General features: G+C 45.5%; 1 protein-coding gene and 1 pseudogene across 1 annotated transcript in view; both read left to right on the top strand.

Moving 5' to 3' along the window:
• The window catches only part of LOC124777336, a 798,431-nt gene that overhangs the window by 465,034 nt on the left and 313,484 nt on the right, over positions 1–19,913 (top strand). The window lies entirely within an intron of this gene.
• LOC124778503 lies at positions 13,650–13,767 on the top strand (annotated as a pseudogene).

Genomic DNA, 19,913 nt, shown 5'->3' with positions numbered 1-19,913 from the left:
ACTGTGTCGTCGATAGTGTTCGCTATCACAAGTTCCAATACCCAGCGTCTCCAACAGAATAATGTCACCTAGAGGAAGGTGTAAGTAGATGAATGATGGACACTAACTTCACTTAACTAAGGTTTATTCAGCACTTGCACATACAAGAGCGCGGAGCGTACTGTCTCCGGCCAGAACACGTACGGTATGTATACAGTTACAGAACATTCCAGTACAATGATTTTTGCCATTTGTGGATACTTCTAGACTGTACTCGAACCGAATACAGAAATTAAAATTTTTTAGTTCAGGTGAGTTTTGAACTCACGACTCTCCATGCAATAGTCTAGTATCGTAACCACTACGCTGCGGCGAATGCGCTTCTGGGCCTCTTCTGCGACAATGGTGTTGATGGCAGTTTACAGATGGAGCTGACTGTTGTGCTACTAGTTCGTTGGTAATCTCAATAGCTAACACGCACAGAGTGGTTAAAATACATGATCTTAATGTAGTAAGAATTGAGGATCTACTGTCAAGACATTTTCAATTATAAACAAATTAAAATCAGATAACAGGTAATGTACTATCGTTATAGTAAACTGCGTATAGGTGCTGCAATTTGAAATATTAAAAGCTGTTATGAAAGTAGTAATGAGTTTCTGTTGTAGAGCTGTCGCTTTTCTAAAAGGGATGGTGAACAGTTATGTACGGTAGCCATGAAATCTGTTTATGGTGAAATAAGGAAACATGTATAATGAAATATGCGGAAGAGTGCATCGCAAAGAAAATAAAATTTCGTGTGTCTTTGCCCAACTTCGTCTTTCCTTCACGTAGGTTCACGGTGTAAGTGACCAAACGCACCAGGCGTTTCGGTGAGTCGCGCCCCATACCTCAGTGGCAGTCCGTCATCGGCTACCGCTAGGGTCTGATGCGAACGTTCGCCAGTTCCGCGAGCCGCCGCGTCACCGCGATGAAGAAGTCTCTGTATTCCATTAATTTTCCAATGTGTACTCTTTAAACGTCCTAGTCGGGGACTGTCGGTTTTTAAAGATTATTTTATTGTTTGTTAAACTCGTTCCACCGTAAGGGCGCATTAAATTTTGAGACATGCCAAATGCCTCGTCGCTGACTGCGGTACTCCCTTGTTTGGTATGCGGTTTTTCTCCGATATTTGTTAATTTTTTAGTAACGAGTTACTATATTTTCCGTATGCTCCAATACCTAAGCATAATTGACAGCGGATAAAGCAAGTAAAATGACGGAAAAATAATTTTTATATTTGTAGTAAAGTACATTTGTTGTGAGAAAAAAAGGCATTACATATTCGACGTCCATCTCGCCCGGTTGATCGATCGCGACTGACGGTCAGCTGTCTGACTAAATTGGCTGTTTAACATAGCGGCTGCCTGGTGCATTATAGCCGTAACTGCTGAGCATTTTTATGATTCGTTTGTTACGCTGTAAATCGAGTAAAGCTGTGCTCAAGGGTGAAGGGTGAAGGGCGGTTTCCGAACTGCAGTGCGGTGCGCCCTCGACTTCCTCTCACCTGCGAACAGATGCAGCCAGTTAGAGGGGGGTCCACATTTCAACACATGCTCCGAAGGACAGTGGGACATGACTTGGCAATATTGTCATTGTTATAGCTGAAAGAAAATCGTAGTACCAACCAGGGATCGAAACCCAAGCCTAAGTTTTGTAGTCTAGAACTTTGCCTCTGAGCCCCAAAGGCACATTTTTGGACAAACTATTAATAATCTATTTATAAAACAGAAACTGTACTGAACCAAGGGAACAAACACTAATTCTGTACAAGGAGTAAACAAAGACAGTACAACAGCATTATGTGTTACTAGTTATTTATTTACAGATAATTTATTGGCGAATAAATTTGTTGGAATGGCCTACTTATTCGAATACTTATCCAGACAGAATTGTGTTCGAATAATACTCATATCTGTTGAGGAGGAGGAAATTAGTGTTTAACGTCCCGTCATTAGAGACGGAGCACAAGCTCGGATTAGGGGAGGATGGGGAAGGAATTCGGGCGTACCCTTTCAAAGGAACCATTTGTGTGAAGTGATCTAGGGAAATCACGGAAAACCTAAATCAGGATGGCCGGACGCAGGGTTGAACAGTCGTCCTCCCGAATGCAAAAGTCCACTGCACCACCTCGATCGGTATATCTTTTTACCACTACAAGTTGCATTTCCTTTCTCTTTCTGTTCTCTTATTCGATTTATTCACGAGAGCCTACACTGTAGCTGGACTGAAGTTTTAAGTTAATTATAAACAAAATTGTCAATTATACTTTGTTGTCACTCTCTCTGAGTAAATCTTTTTCATTTGTTGTGTTCGAAATGCTCGTATATCGAAGTATGAGTGTGATTTTAGCAGCTGACTGAAAGCGAGCATTAATTCATCAGCTATTATTTCACAGAAACATGCAGTTCCACAACTGAAACAATTTCCTTCAATAGCATTCAGTATTCGGTTATCACTTTAATTTTCATTATACTGTGACAACACTGGGTGAATGTGAGGTATACAGCGCACATCTTCTTCACGGAAAAGGTGGAAAATCGAAAGCTAAAAAGGAGTTCCAACTCTAAATGCTTTTGGTCGCTTGCCGGGCTCACTGGTGCCGCTAAATTGTGCCGAAGCTGCGCGGACTGTACGTGTTCTCTTACCGGCGGGCCGTGGCAGCCGGCTAATAATAATAGAGATGGGGCCCCTCCACGCCCGCACCAACGTGGTGACCAAACCAAAAGTTGTACTGTCACCTCCGTAAACATGTTAGTTATCTAGTAAGTGGATGCCAGGATGCTGGGCTGTGGTATCCGGGCAGCCGGTTGTTGCCCGGCAGCCAGCCGCGTGCTGGCGAGGCCCGCGAAGAAGGCGGCCGTCACGAACTAGGCGGGCCCGAGCGAGATCAACTCAGCAGGAAAACTCGTAACTGGCTGTGTACGTAGAAACGAGAATTGCATCTTCTACTGGAATCCACTGTTACGGAGTCTTACTGTTATTAGTCCTACAAGGATTGGATGTCCGTAGGCCTACTTACAATTTGTTACGGCTGTACTGGCGTACAATAAAATGAAAATCGTGCCAAAATGATTACAGTCGCATCGGTATCCTGCAGGCCGACTGCAGCTGACACTGGAAGGCTCCAGCGCTTCATGCGGGGAGTTTCTCGTTGGGCTTTAAACGTTTTTCCATTCGCGTCAGAGAAATATCTGTGAACACTAAGTGTTCAAATATAGTACGAGAGACGCCGCCGAGCGTCGGTTCCCCTGGCTGGGCTACCGTCAGTCGGGGACGGCACAGTACCGAAGGTCCCAGGCAAAAGCCAGTGAAGCTGCGACACTGGCACACACAAAATGTGCTTAGAATGGTCGCTTGGGTGCGGTATGTGGAAAATATCGACCGACACCGCGCATAAGAGATATTCGCCCTACAGCACTCACCGACAGTTTGATAATTTTGTTGTTAGCTCAGATTGTTCAAATGGCTCTGAGCACTATTGGACTTAACATCTACTTAAACCTAACTAACCTAAGGACATCATACACACTCGTGCCCGAGGCAGGATTCGAACCTGCGACCGTAGCGGTCGCGCTGTTGCAGACTGAAGCGGCTAGAACCGCTCGGCCACAGCGGCCGGCTCGCTGTTAGCACGTGGTGTGCTGTTGTCCTCGCAGTAGGCCAGGGAGCGTTGCAGCAGCCGTCAGGAGTGGGCCGGCAATGCGAGTCTCTGCCGGCCAGGGCGACGTCTTCTCACTGCAGTGACGTGCAGCGGGCAGCGGGCAGCGGGCAGCGGGCAGCGTGTGGAGCACTTGCTGTGTGTTGGACGGTGTCTTTGGGCAGAACGGACTGCCACGCTGCACGCCCACCCCCGCCCTCGCCCCCCACTACCGGTTCACATCGTAACGTACCTTGTGCTCCGAATCGGCCACAGACTATACACTTCCCCATTGAAGTCGCTGTGCGCTTCTACACCATTCGTAACTGACGTACAAAATGTCTCGTGCTGACACCGGACCATCTCAGCCTGTCAGCGATCAGACAGTATCGAGTTCCGGACCGAGAGTACGTCACGTCAATGACTCCACGTATATACATTCTAAGACGTAAGAAAAAAAAGAAGGAATTATACGAGTAGGACGGAAATCAGTTCATGCACAGTCGAACAACTGTTCACAGCTAAATAAAAACGGGACAGTTTATTCGAGAGAAAGAGCTCCACAGACTGAGCAGGCCAGGCAGCAACGCACTGGTCCGCCTCTGACTCGCATGTCCCTGTTGTTAGGCTTCCCACCGATTGATAAAACTGCTGGAGTCTCTCCTCAGGAATGTCGTGCAAAATTCTGCCCAATTGGCGCGTTACACCGTCAAAATCCCGAGCTAGTCGCAGAGCTCTGCCCGTAAGCTACAAACGTTCTCGATTGGAAGGCATCCGGCGACCCTGGTGCCCGAGTTAGGGTTTGGCGAGCACGAAGACAACCGCCGTCTGCGTGCGGCCACTGTGTTGCCGAAATGTAAGCCCGGGACGGCTTGCCACGAAGGGCAGCAAAACTGGGCGTACAATAACGTCGGCGTACCGCCGTGCCGGAACCTCATCGGGGTAGAATTGTCTTCAGCGATGAGTCCCGCTCCGAACTTAGCCCTGCTAAGTCCGAGTGCCGACGTAACTGCCGCCTGCCAGGAGTGACGGTCTGCGCTGCCACTTCTTTTCACACCGGGACGCGTGTGGGTATGATCCGCGGCAACCTGACAGCACGGCGCTCTGTGATGTTCTACGCCTCGTTTTGTTGCCCTTCGTGTAAAACCTTCCTGGGCTCACATTAAAGCAACATAATGCCTGTTTTTACTGCTCGTCTTCGTGCTGGCCAAGCCGTACCTCGATTGTCTTCCTATTGAGAACGTATGGAGCATTACAGACAGTTCTACAACGACTTCGGGATTTTGAGGGGCTAGCGCGCCACTTGGACAGAATTTGGCACGATATCCCTCGAGAGAACATCCGACAACTCCACCATTCGATGCCGAGCCGAATGACAAGGGCATAAGGACCAGAGGTGGATCAACGCGTTACTGACTTGTCCAGCTTGTGAACCACTTTCTCTCGAATCGTGCTATATTGCTGATATTATAATCATTTGTTTCTCTGCACCGATTTTCTGTCCCATTGGGATACTTCGTTCACGGTCTGTCTTTTTTGTCTTAGGATGTAAATAAACGAAAAGAGTGCCTATTTCCGTACGGACAATAAGTTGACCCACTTCTCCGTTTACCGGTAATAATAGCGCAGGGCCGAAGGTGAAGATCCCGGCTAGCCGCACGGTCTAACGCGCTGCTTCCCGAACGTTAAGGCGTGCCGGTCCACGGCACGAATATGCCCTGCACATCAGGGTCGAGGTCCGGTGTGCCGGCTAGCCTGTGGGTGGCTTTTAAGGCGATTTTACATCTACCTCGACGAATGCGGGCTGGTTCCCCTTATTCCGTCTCAGTTACACTGTGTCAGCAATTCCTGCACAAATACTGTCTCCAGGTACACGTACACCATAACTACTCTACCACGCAAACATTTGGGATTACACTCGTCTGGGGGGTGGGGGGAGGGGGGGCGCGGGCTCCATTGGGGACCGAGCCACACGATAACCCTGGGTTCGGTGTGGAGCGGCGGTGCGGAGGGGCGGGAGTTGGGGGGGGGGGGGACTGGTGTGGCCTGTTGTACAGCTGTGAACCACTCTTTCGTTTCTAGGTCCCCGGTTCAATAAACAATACAACCTGACGATATTGTGGAGACTGATCTGAGTTGGCATCAGTGTTGAATCAAAGGTGTTGCCTCCAGACGTCCCCTCTCCTTTATTTTATCTCAGCACCCAGTTATTACAGACATTTTTAAAAATTCATTACTCCTGATCCCCTTCTACACTGTTCTGTTGGATCACTTCTCCCACTTACTTATTCGTCTCGACTCTTTCAGTCTTACCATGCAAGCATCCGTTGTGGCCCATTTCTGACCTCTGTAATGTATTTCGTCTTGTGAAAAGAGGCTCTACGGTCTTTGTTATTTCGTTAAGGTGGTCAGGTCTCCTGATTCCTGAACTGATGTTGAGGGCAAACATAATTGCCGAGTCACTCGCGACAGTCACCCTGTGAACAAAGACCGCTTTGAGTTGGGCGACAGTGAGGAAGTGACCAGTAGTGGGACTAGATATTCGTATGGCCCCACTCCCCATTGTTGCCATATGTATCCCAGATGGTGATGATGACGTCATCCAAGATGGCGGCCTGTAGACTTGGCAAGAAAACACGAAGTCATCCGAGGTGGCGGCCGTGACATCAGCTAATGAGGCAAGTACTGTTATAAAAGATGGTGGGAAAATACCACGCCCCCCCACCCCCCTGCCACAACCCCCTGGCAGGGAGTTCAGATTCCATCAGGACAACGAAACACACCACGACTACCTTTACTAACTTAAGAAAATGACGGGAAAATAGGTCACCTGGGCTACCTCCACTAACCTAAGTCATCTGACCCCCACCTCGTTCTAGGGATTGGAGGAAAATTTGAATTTTGGCGCTAAAGAAAGGCCACTTGGGCTATATCTACTAACCCAAGGAAATGGCGGGAAAGAAAGGGCACTTGGGCTACCTCCACTAACCTAAGCCATCTGTCCACCAACTGTTCTTAGGAAATGGTAGGAAGAGGACTCAACGTGTGCTGGACATAAGTCTTTATTTTGCATGCACTATTTATTTAAACAGTTAGAGGGAGTACTACCATTAAGTGCAGTCGCCATGGGGTACGGAGTCCACCAGACCTAGTACACAGTACTGCCAGCAGAGGGCACTGTCGTCCGTTCTGTGACATAACCCAAGATAGCTGTCTGCAGGGGAAAATGACTCAGCCTGCACTGGGCTGCTGGAGAGAGAAAGGAGTGTATTTTATTTATTTTGGAACAAATAATTTAGGAATGGATTTTAGATAGTGCATTTATCACACTGATACAAAACACATGTTCTGACATGCTTGGTGTCTCGCCACACAGCCTACCGACTTGTAAACTATTTGTAAATTAGTGAATTAATGCTCTGCAGAAACGCTAACAACTCGTAAATTACCGAAATGATTTCAGTACACAGCACACACACATGCAAACTCCTCCTAAATAATGCAGTACACTGATGTGCTGACACAAAATCAACTCCGAAACTGTGAAAAATAATGCATAGCACAGCCTAGAGACCTGCTCGCAAAATAATGCAACACACACACAAACAGTGTGCGCAGGCACCGCCCGCTGCCCCCTGTACACTGGACCTCACAGGAGGCTACCAGGCTACCGCACACGCTCTAAGAAATCCGGATGCACCGGCAGCCCACACAAAGTGTTGCGGCCATCAGCTGCAGAGCCACGCACAGGTTCCCATTCAGGTCCCTCGAGCATGAGTTGGCAGCAACCCCCTATCATACTTGACACCTGAGAAATTCCTCTCGAAATACGTCATCACCTAGGTACCGTTGCTGATGTGAGTAGACGGGAGCAAAGACCTATTTGCAGAGTCTAGACACTCCAAGGGCGCGCTCTTTGATGCCACCGTGAGCCACCACCAGACACAGGCCAACGTGAGCCATTGCTCTCACACTGCTACTGCCTACAGCGAGCAGGTGAAAGTTAGGTCTGTTTTATGGTATACAGTTAGAGTTCTTCGAGTGTTATATTGATGTCACAAAACTTCAACGCGGGCTCACGCCGATCCTATAGCAAGATGCCTCGGGGCAGTAGGTGTGTTTACCGTTGCTGATGCAATACCCGTGGATACTGACATCACAGAATAGCACAGGGTGCATTGTTCCTAGCGATCCTAATGGGACATGTGAGCTGCATCTAGCCGTGCACACATACGAAGCATGGCTAACGCATCGCGAGAAATGTTTGTCCTGCTATCAATATATGTCTCAGAATCGTTAAACGTTCTTACCGCTAAAAACCTGTGCATGCTCGCGAAAACACAGTTAATCATAAAAGAATTCTTTTTGTTTGGAAAGAGAACACTCTCTAAGCACAGACGGGGGGAAATCAGAACACCTATGCAAACAGAATTCGAAGCACTGTCTTACAGAACAGAAAAAAAATGGCTGGCATTTCGGTATCCTACAGCTACAGGTCTGGAGATGTCCTAATGCCACAGTGGCGGATGAGTGGTGGCATTCCAGCCAAAGATGGATGGTCTACTTCAACTTGTCTTTGAACTCTTGTTTTCTCAGAACCTTCCGTACATACCTTGCCTCCATCGTGTTCTAATCAGTTTGTAGACGCTCTTACATCCCGGCATAAAGAATGTCTTGTGAATGATAAAGCATTATGATTGTATTTTGTACATATCGCCATATTCCATCGACAATTAAACCCTTCAAAGTGGCCTACAGATCGTCAAATCTCCAACCCAGCAATGTATCACCACGAACCTTGTTGATGTAATAAACATACAATTCGTATCTTGCGCCATACAAAATCTGCCCTTTTATATAATTCACACATATACCACGAAGACAGATGGCACTGTATACACTCCTTGCAGCACTGGATACTTCCCTGCAAGTTCAGCGCTCATCCTCTCCCGATGTGTGACCAGATTGCCCTCAGCAGACCAAAGTCACTCTAGACCGTCAGCGAGAGCAGCCCCGTGAGTTCATGCTACTAATAAGGCGGGTACACTGTTTGCTTGCTACATATTTTTACAAGCTTCGAACAGGAGCGATTACAGTAATCGATAGGAAGTGTTTTTGTTGTGTACAGATGCGAGCTGAGTTGGCGACCTTCACTCACAGCTCCAGGCTGCTTTGGCTTCCGTCACACAGCTTGAGGCTGTTGCCAAGGGGCGTCACTGTGGGGGATCGAACGCGGGGATGCGAGGGACGTGGAGCACGTCCCACGTGCCGTCCGATTGGTCCACTGCTGTGGCTGCCTCGCGTACTGCCTGCACTGAGGTTGACCCCTCACCTGTGGTCGAGTAGGAGAGCATTCCAAAGTCTGGCAGGCAGCAAAAACCTTTCTGAGGGGCTGATCATAGGGCCTCCCTGGCTCATTTGACGAACAGCTTTCGGGCGTTATCTGTAGCTGACGATGTCTCTGAGCCGGATGCAGTCGTCCACCCTGTTCCAGAGGAAGCTTCTCGGCCCGCAAGGTCTGGGCATTCACAGAGGGTGGGTTTGCTGGTAGTGGGGAGCTCCAACATAAGGCGGGTAATGGGGGCCCTTAGGAACATGGCTGCCAAGGAGGGGAAGGAAGCCAGTGTGCATTCTGGGTGGGAGTCATTCTGGATGTGGAAAGAGTGCTTCCGGATGCCATGAAGAGTACAGGGTGCAGCCAACTGCAGGTGGTGGCTCATGTCGGTACCAACGACGTGTGTCGCTTTTGATTGGTGCAGATTCTGTCTGGTTTCGGGCGGCTAGCGGAAATGGTAAAGACTATCAGTCTTGCTTCCGAGATTAAGGCGTAGCTCACCATCTGCAACATCGTCGATAGAACCGACTGTGGTCCTTTGGTGCAGAGCCGAGTGGAGGGTCTGAATCAGAGGCTCAGGCGGTACTGTGACCGTGTAGGCTGCAGATTCCTTGACTTGCGCCATCGGGTGGTGGGTTTCCGGGTTCCGCTTAATAGGTCAGGAGTCCACTACACACGGGAGGCGGTTACATGGGTAGGGGGGGCTGTGTGGAAGGGACAGGGCGGTTTTTTAGGTTAGAGGGCCTCAGGGAATCACAGAAGGGACGTCCGTCTAAAAGTGGGCAGGTAAAACACAACAAGGAAGTTGTAGAAACGATTGGTATTGTAGTTGTAAATTGTCATAGCTGTGTTGGGGAAGAACCAGAGCTCCAAGCACTAATAGAAAGCACTGAAGCTCAAATAGTTGAGGTACAGAGAGTTGGCTAAAGCCGTAAATAAGTTCAGCCGAAATTTTTTCAAACGATCTAACAGTGTTCAGAGAGGATAGATTAAGTACAGTTGTGGTGGAGTATGTATTGATGGCAAAAGAGGCGTTTTATAAGAAAAGGAGAATCTTCTGCAGCGGTCTGGACAGAGAACTCAGAAAGAGACTCATAAAATGTCTTATATGGAGTGTTCTTCTATATGGCGCTGAAACACGGACTATGAGGAAAAAAGACAGAGAAAGGCTGGAGGCTTTTGAGATCTGGACGTGGCGGAAGATGGAAAGAATAAGTTGGATGGACAGAGTAAAAAATGAAGAGGTACTGAGAAGAGTGGGAGAGAAAAAACAGTTACTAGATATAATAAAGAGAAGAAAAAGAAATGGGATTGGGCATATATTAAGAAAGAATGACGGACTGATAAAAACAGTTTTAGAAGGTTATGTAGAAGGGAAAAGGAAGCGAGGAAGGAAGAGATTCCAGATACTGGATGACATGATGGACGGTACAACATACAGCAGCCTTAAGAAGGAAGCAATGGATCGCAGAAAATGGAGAGACAAAGGACCTGCTAATATAGCAGATAACTGATGATGATGATGATGATGATGATGATGATGATGTATTGCTGTCAGATGTAGTTTGCCTTGTAGCGAAATTGAAGTAAATAGTTAGTGTGAAATAGTATGGGTAGAGGTTATACCTGACAATCGGACTAAACTATTAATTGGATCGTTTTACCGACCCCCCGACTCAGAGGATATAGTTGCTGAACAGTTCAAAGAAAACTTGAGTCTCATTTCAAATAAGTACCCCGCTCATACAGTTATAGCTGGTGGTGACTTTAATGTACCCTCGATATGCTGGAAAAATTATACGTTTATAGCCGGCGGCAGGCATAAAACGTCATCCGAAACTGTACTGAACGCTTTCTCAGAAAATTATTTTGAACAATTAGTTCATGAGCCCACTCGAAGCGTAAATGGTTGCGAAAGCATACTTGACCTCTTAGCAACAAATAATCCTGGACAAATAGTGAGTATTGTGGCAAATACAGGGATTAGTGACCACAAGGCAGTTGCTGTTAGGCTGAATACTGTAACACCTCCAACCATAAAAAAGAAACACTATTTAAAATAGCAGATAAAATGCTCTTGACACCTTTTTTAAGAGACAGTCTTCGCTCCTCCCGATCTGATCATGTAAGTGTAGAAAAGTTGTGGAATGTTTTCAAAGAGAGAGTATCGACAGCAATTGAGAGATATATACCGCTTAAATTAATAAGTGATGGTACTGAACCCCCATGGTACACAAAACGGGTCAGATCGTTGTTGCAGAAGCAATGGAAAAAGCCAAATTTAAAAGAACGCAAAATTCCCAAGATTGGCAAAGTCTTACAGAAGTTTGAAATATGGCGCGTACTTGAATGCGAGATGCTTTTGATAATTTCTGGTCGTACATAAAGCACACCAGTGGCAACGCACAATCAATACCTTCACTGCGCAATAACGACGGTGAAGTCACTGATGACAGTGCCACTAAAGCAGAGTTATTAAACGCGGTTTTCCGAAACTCCTTCACCAAAGAAGACGAAGGAAGTAAATATTCCTGAATTTCTATCAAGAACAACTGCCAAGATGAGAAACATAGAAGTAGATATCCTCGGAGTAACCAAGCAGCTTAAATCACTTATTAAAGGCAAGGCCTCCGGTCCAGATTGTATACCAGTCAGGTTCCTCTCAGAGTATGCTGATAAAATAGTTCCATATTTAGCAATTATATACAACCACTCGCTCACAGAAAGATCCGTACCTAAAGACTGGAAAATTGCTCAAGTCACACCAATACCAAAAAAGGGAAGTAGAGTAATCCGCTGAATTACAGGCCTATATCACTAACGTCGATTTGGAGTAGGAATTTGGAACATACACTGTATTCGAACATTATGAAGTACCTCGAAGAAAACGATTTATTGACACATAGTCAGCGCGGTTTCAGAAAATATCGTTCTTGTGAAACACAACTAGCTCTTTATACTCATGAAGTAATAAGTCGTCTCGACAGGGGATGTCAAATTGATTCCATATTTTTAGATTTCCAGAAGGCTTTCGACACCGTTCCTCACAAGCGTCTTCTAACCGAACTGCGTGCCTACGGAGTATCGCCTCAGTTGTGCGACTGGATTCGTGATTTCCTGTCAGATAGGTCACAGTTCGTAGTAATAGACGGAACGTCATCGAGTAAAACAGAAGTAATATCCGGCGTTCCTCAAGGAATTGTTATAGGCCCTCTATTGTTCTTGGTATATATTGACGACTTAGGAGACAATCTGAATAGCCGTCTTAGAATGTTTGCAGATGATGCTGTCCTTTACCGTCTTGTAAAGTAATCAGATGATCAAAACGACGTGAAAAATGATTTAGATAAAATATATGTATGGTGCGAAGAGTGGCAATTGACCCTGAATAAGGAAAAGTGTGAAGTTATACACATGGGTACTAAAAGAAACCCGCTAAATTTAGCGATTGCGCGATAAGTCACAGAAATCTGAAAGTTGTAAATTCAACTAAATACTTAGTGATTACAATTACAAATAACCTGAATTGGAACGATCACATAGATAATATTGTGGGTAGAGGAAACCAAAGACTGCGATTCATTGGCACAACACTTAGAAGGTACAACAGGTCTACTAAAGAGACTGCTTACACCACACTTGTCCGCCCTATTCTGGAGTATTGCTGTGCGGCGTGGGATCCGCATCAGGTGGGACTGACGGATGACATCGAAAAAGTACAAAGAAGGGCAGCTCGTTTTGTATTATCGCGAAATAGGGGAGATAGTGTCACAGACGTTATAGGGGAATTGGAGTGGCAATCATTAAAACAAAGACGTTTTTCGTTGCGACGGGATCTTCTCTTGAAATTTCAATCACCAATTTTCTCCTCCGATTGCGAAAATATTCTGTTGGCACCCACCTACATGGGGAGAAATGATCATCACGACAAAATAGGAGAAATCACGGCTCGCACAGAGAAATTTAAGTGCTCGTTTTCCCCGCATGCCGTTCGAGAGGGGAACGGTAGGGAGACAGCTTGAAGGTGGTTCATTGAACCCTCTGCCAGGCATTTTAATGTGAATAGCAGAGTAATCACGTAGATGTAGATGTAGAAATTCGGGGACAAACGCGTTACTGTTTCTGGTCCGGAACTGCTTGCTTGCTTTTTCTACACTCATCCCCAGTCTGTGGGATTACAAGAGAGATGTATTTTCGCATGGTTTGAAATAATATTATACCATTTTCGCGGTACTTTCAGATATGGAGCACACAGCAGTATCCTAACAATCGTTCGCGCAACATAATTCTGAAGACACAGACAGGAAATTATTTCTCTACAAACCCGAAAGTGTAGGTAGGTGGGGCGTGCTGTAAGCCACTGACTAACTAGAAACTTGTCACGACTACGAAGACATTGACGCGGAAACTCGAAAAAAATAGAGAATACTGGTATTTCAACTCGCGAATACTCATGTCGGTGATGTAGCAGATTCCAAATCACCGCTATAATTTATAAGGTCAACTAAAGTGTACCTCATGTCTAGAGAACTGGCAAACGTATCTTCCACATGTTACATGCACACACCACAATCATTCTTCTCTCAACTAAATAAAGGCGCAAAATGTCCAATAACAGTCAACCGAACAATTTACATGGGAGGGAGTAATGGTCCGGGCAACGGCCTTGCCGCAGTGGATACACCGGTTCCCGTCAGATCACCGAAGTTAAGCGCTGCCGGGCGTGGCCGGCACTTGGATGGGTGACCATCCGGGCCGCCATGAGCTGTTGCCATTTTTCGGGGTGCACTCAGCCTCGTGATGCCAACTGAGGAGCTGCTCGACCGAATAGTAGCGGCTCCGGTCGCAGAACACCATCGTAACGACCGGTAGAGCGGTGTGCTGACCACACGCCCCTCCTATCCGCATCCTCAACTGAAGATGACACGGCGGTCGGATGGTCCCGATGGGCCACTTGTGGCCTGAAGACGGAGTGTGTGTGAGTAATGGTCCAGTGCAAACACGTCTCCGTAGTGAATTTTGTCATATTTCCACGCAATCACGAAAGCTATCCAACACATAGTAAGAATTATTTCGCTATTCGGTCATCCACAGAACAACACAGTTATGTCATCTAAATTCCTACACTCCAACTGGCATCTCCAGTCTGACAGCTCCTACCGTTAACGGGAATCGTGAATCATCCGCACACTGGCCGCCGGCGCTGCATGCCAAGCACACATAGACAGAATAGTCCTAACAAAAAAACCGGTCACATACATATTTTACCCCTGTACTTACAACTAAATGTTACGATGGCGGTCTCAGGTGAACGACATTCGAAAATGAGCGAAGTATCGGAAATACACTCTGTTGACATCTGCGGCTCTAGAAATAGAAATATCAGTATCATTCTTATGACTTGACATACTCTTTCCTTTGCTATCACAGTACTCCACGTCAAATCCATACCTTCCTTACGAATGGACATTGTCATTTCCTTTGCACATATTGGAACACAAACACATACTTTATAAGCCTGATGCTCAAGTCTAACCAATCACGCACCCCCCACTTCTAGGTAAAATAGTTCGTCAATAACTGATCGCTGGTGGTACGAAATAATACTGACCGAAAATCAACGATGGTTGAACATGTCACATAACTTTTTCTTGCGAGTGCTACCACTGTGTCTTAGAAAGAGAGGTTTAATCGTCTTACCAACTGCCAGTTGTTAATAAACCGGATCCCAACAACTACTGTATGTTACTGTCACAAGCGGTCTTGGTTCTACATGTGCACACAAGTATCCATGTTAAATGCTATATCGGCTTTATAAATCCATGTATGGCATTACCTACGAATCAAATGGCTTTGCCGGACAACCACTGAGATGGTGACCGCCGGAGTGTATATTATCAGACCAGCAGTCCGGTTACACGTTGCCCACGATGCAACCTCGTCATAAAATCGCAGAATTTTGAAAGTGATATAGCTAAGCAAGGTGGTTTGAAACCGCTATTTGCAACCCCCTCGCGCCGCCGCTATATACTAGTATTTGTAAAGTATTATGTCTCGATACCATGTCAGAGGCTCTGCGATATATCCACTGAGTTATAGGCGATGATTGATTGAGAAGGATCACAAACAGTAGTAAATGGTGTGCTGATTTAGGCTGTAAGAAATTTACACTAGCTTTTCAGCTCTCTAGTGTTACGCTATCCGCTAGAAGTGATCTCTATGATTTGGAATCAAGTCTTTCCATTCAACCACATACCTGCGTTGGATCCTATGGAGAAGTACTTTAATGATTACAGCCACCAATGAATCATATATTTGGCACTCTCATATATCGAAACGAGCCACCTTTCTCGAACCTATCTGCTACAGTAAAATTCCAACATGGTTTTAGGTAGCCCCTATGCATGTTGCAACTACCCCTCAGACTCTGCGCTGCCATCCCTGCAGCTCTGCGCATGTGATTGTTCCAGTCTAAGTCGGAACTGAGTAGAAGTTGGAGAAAGCTATATCTACCACCTTCTGTAACCAGAGTAGAAACTGGTGAAGCTGATTTACTGCGACAGAACTGTGTTTTGACCATTCGACAGAAACAAAGCCTGCTCCTTGTAATGGTCGCCTAGTCGTTGATATTGCTAATTGCTGTAATCGCACTATTTCACTCCCATTTACGGAGCTTGTTAGCACTTGACGTTTGGTTGGCGCCATTAAAATGCGTTGTAGTAATCGCTGCTGCTTGCTGGATCGCTGCTGTGTCTCGATGCTGATGCTGGCTCTAAATCTGGTTGTCTAGGGTTAAAAACATGAGGTCCCGTGTTTTTTATGTGCTTTTGATGATAAAGAACGAGCGAAACCAACAAATATGTAAACCTCAAATATTTATTACTCTGGTGGCCATCTTAATTCCACTGTCCACCAAAGACCATGACACAAGACAAAGTAGTATTTCCGTTGCATGTTCTTTGCATTGTTTATCCACCTCAAACAATAACACACAAACACACTCTACCAAAGTGACATTCCGACTACCTCCTCGACCCTTCTTGCTGCTTGTATTTATAACATTGTCAAAGAACTACTAAAAAGAGATATCGTTTATAAGTCACATGTACATCTGTTATCATAATTTGTGCAGATAAGTTATTAATTTGCATCGAGTGACATAATTTAACATGTTATGAAAATGACAGACAGATTTGTTGACTTGACAGAATAATTCTCTGTTACAAAAAGTCCATTTTTTTTAGAAGTTTGCCAATTGACTTCTCTAATTTGCATAACTAAGTAAGTAACATGAATTATTAAGAATTACATTGGTTTTCGTCTAAAATAGGATTGATTACGTGAATACTGAGTGAAAACGCTCCTAGTGAACAAATAGGTTTCACTGGGTGATTTTTATTTAAGGAGATCCAAAATACCTAAGTTGGCCACTATTTTTCGTACTTCATATTAATTATTTAAGATAAACTTAGTGTTTTTACATGATGACATTTGCTGTATCAGTGATCAAGTGATATTAACTTTTGTGTGGGTCAGTTATTCAGTATGATTTAATGGGTTGACTGTTTATGGAGACATGTTGTGCAATCATTGTTAACATACACAATAACTCTTCTATAATCTTAAATTCTCGTTAAACTGGTTGAATTTGGAGGGTATCACATACTTCATTAAAGTAAAGCCTTTAATATGTTCCGTTACATCCTCCAACACGAGGTAGTATCAAAGACAGTGTGGTGGCTGGGGGAATGACGTGGATTTTGCTGCTGCATTGTGGTGCTTCTACAAACCACAAGCAGGCACTACAGGTCCACAGTCCTCAGGGCCCATTCACGTCTAACACTCCAACATTCTATCATCGTTGTTCTGTTCCATCCACCAGACAAAAGTTACAAACTATAAAAGCTCCATTAACTTCATCCAATAGAGAACTTCATAAGATTTTTACTTCATCTCTCTCCTCCCATATATCGAAAACAAATATTGCTGTGTGCCGGCTTTGAGCACACGTGATGATCCTATTAAATATACAGGTATCGATCCACTGCACAAACCAGTTTAAAGTTTCATCACCTATACTGTAGTAGGATGACCGTATCCTACAGACTATACTGTAAGTTGCAAGAGACGCTACCTGTGTCGTTGTTTGAAACATTGTTCTTTTTCCTGCTATAACACTCTTTCTACACTGCCATACATTTTGTTTTTTCGCCTGATTTCGAAGTCTGTGTCAGGTTCTAAACTAACATTGACACGTTCTGATCCATTGCCTCCCGCAGAAAACAGGATGCTGCATGGTGTAAATCATGTTGTTACTGCGGCTACCGTAACAGGCTGCACGCACTGGACGATTATAAATAAAAGACAGTTACAACATAAGGAAACTGGAAGAGTTTGGCAGCATTGTGGAGAGTTTCCAAACTGCTGTCCGAAAGTGGTTGTCGACCTCTACATTTAAACTCATCTGTCACAGTGACAGAATAGCTGATGGCTCCGAATTTCATTTCAACTTATTCCTCATATTGCAGTCATGTACGCAATCACTGTTTCGGCGCTATCTGTCCCCAGAAGGTGTTGTTCCTCCACCAAAACTCTTTCTCCAACTCAAGCAAGCGATGTCAGTTATGTGGTAACCACCAGCGTACCAGTGGATGGATGGAATGGAAGAGACACCCCCAATGTGGAATGATCATATAAAACTAATTGTTGGTAAGGCGGGTACCAGGTTGAGATTCATTGGGAGAGTGCTTAGAAAATGTAGTCCATCAACAAAGGAGGTGGCTTACAAAACACTCGTTCGACCTATACTTGAGTATTGCTCATCAGTGTGGGATCCGTACCAGGTCGGGTTGACGGAGGAGATAGAGAAGATCCAAAGAAGAGCGGCGCGTTTCGTCACTGGGTTATTTGGTAACCGTGATAGCGTTACGGAGATGTTTAATAAACTCAAGTGGCAGACTCTGCAAGAGAGGCGCTCTGCATCGCGGTGTAGCTTGCTCGCCAGGTTTCGAGAGGGTGCGTTTCTGGATGAGGTATCGAATATATTGCTTCCCCCTACTTATACTTCCCGAGGAGATCACGAATGTAAAATTAGAGAGATTAGAGCGCGCACGGAGGCTTTCAGACAGTCGTTCTTCCCGCGAACCATACGCGACTGGAACAGGAAAGGGAGGTAATGACAGTGGCACGTAAAGTGCCCTCCGCCACACACCGTTGGGTGGCTTGCGGAGTATCAATGTAGATGTAGATGTAGAATGTACTGAAATAATAAACATTACAGTTGATCGTGTGAACAATTTTACCAGTTTTACAGTAATTTCCGAGCGGTTCTAGGCGCTTCAGTCCGGAACCACGCTACTGCTACGGTCGCAGGTTCGAATCCTGCCTCGGGCATGGATGTGTGTGATGTCCTTAGTTTAGTTAGGTGTAAGTAGTTCTAAGTCTAGGGGACTGATGACCTCAGATGTTAAGTCCCATAGTGCTCAGAGCCATTTGAACCATTTTTTGAACAGTAATTTCAACACCGACCAATGATGTAACAGCATGTCTCGCAATTTCAGTATCATAGCTAAACGACCCCCCCTCCCCATTTTGCAACTATCATAGCGAATGTGGATAGATGACTGTGCAGTACGTCCATGCATTGTTAATTCTCATACACATCCATCATCAACGTATATCAGTCAGCACTCTAACACTTGGAGCATAGTGCTTAATTTACGATCTATCCCTATGCTGATGGGAATCACAGAGCATTCTCGGAGTCTTAGGGTAAAATTACAGACTGAAAGACCTCACCCCCCCCCCCCCCTCTCACACGGTCACTGACCAACCCACCCTGCAGTACCGTTACCGATGTAATCAGCAATCGACCAGAAGTAGACCTCTACATTCCACGTCTCGTAAATGAATGGAGTTTGCCGAGTCCTCGCCCATCCAAGTGCATGAGATTTCTCGAGATGCGCCCACGTCAAGGAGGTTAGCGCTCCTTATCGATGTATAGTAACAGGTTTGAAAGTGTTGTGATGTCATAGCAGACGGTGAAGAAGAACAAGAAACGGGTGATTTTTATGAGCGATGGAGCTCCATACGGATGAAGTTCGACGCATTTTTATGTAAGGTAAGGGTTCCCAGAGAAGCCATGTGGATGGTCTTAAAACGCTTCGGCTGCCCTGAACATTTTGTTGACATTTTACAAAAGCTGTACACGGTGATATGACTGGACAGGTCCTCTGCAAGAATGAAACAACGGGTGAATTCTCAATAACAAGTGGGCTTAAACAAGGATGCGTTCTTGCACCAACATTATTTGCATTGTATCTGGCAGCTATGCTTTACGAGACATCCGTAAGCAATGCAGGAATAGAACTAAAGTACAGGTTCGATGGAGGATTATTCAACCAGTCCAGACTCCATTCAAAAAGGTTCACCAGTACCACTCGTGTGACAGAGATGCAGTATGCTGATGACAGCCCTTCTCCAGCTCATTCACCTGCAGAGTTGCAGCCGTCAGTTGATTCCTTCAGCAGGGCGTACGAACGATTTGGTCTCTCCATCAATATTCCAAAGACAAAGGTGATGGCGCAGCCAACTCCTGGCTCCTCCGTTCCTGATTTCAGCATATCCATTTATGATACACTCTTGGAACAAGTGGACCATTTTCTCTACCTAGGAAGTGTACTGTCATCTAACTGCTCATCTGGAAAAGATGTGGAGAATAGATTACGTGCTGCCCATGTAGCATTTGGACGTCTTACAAAGCGTGTCTTCCTGAATATAGACCTAACACTGTACACCAAACTGATGGTGTACAAAGCTGTAGTCGTTTCCACCCTGCTATATGGGTGCGAAACCTGGACGTTATATTGCTGTGATCTGAAGAAACCAGAACGCTTCAACCAACAGAAGCTAAGATATATC

The sequence above is a fragment of the Schistocerca piceifrons genome, chromosome 2 (assembly GCF_021461385.2).
Source record: "Schistocerca piceifrons isolate TAMUIC-IGC-003096 chromosome 2, iqSchPice1.1, whole genome shotgun sequence".
NCBI classification, from domain to species: domain Eukaryota; kingdom Metazoa; phylum Arthropoda; class Insecta; order Orthoptera; family Acrididae; genus Schistocerca; species Schistocerca piceifrons.
This window is presented reverse-complemented; position numbering and strand designations above follow the sequence as displayed.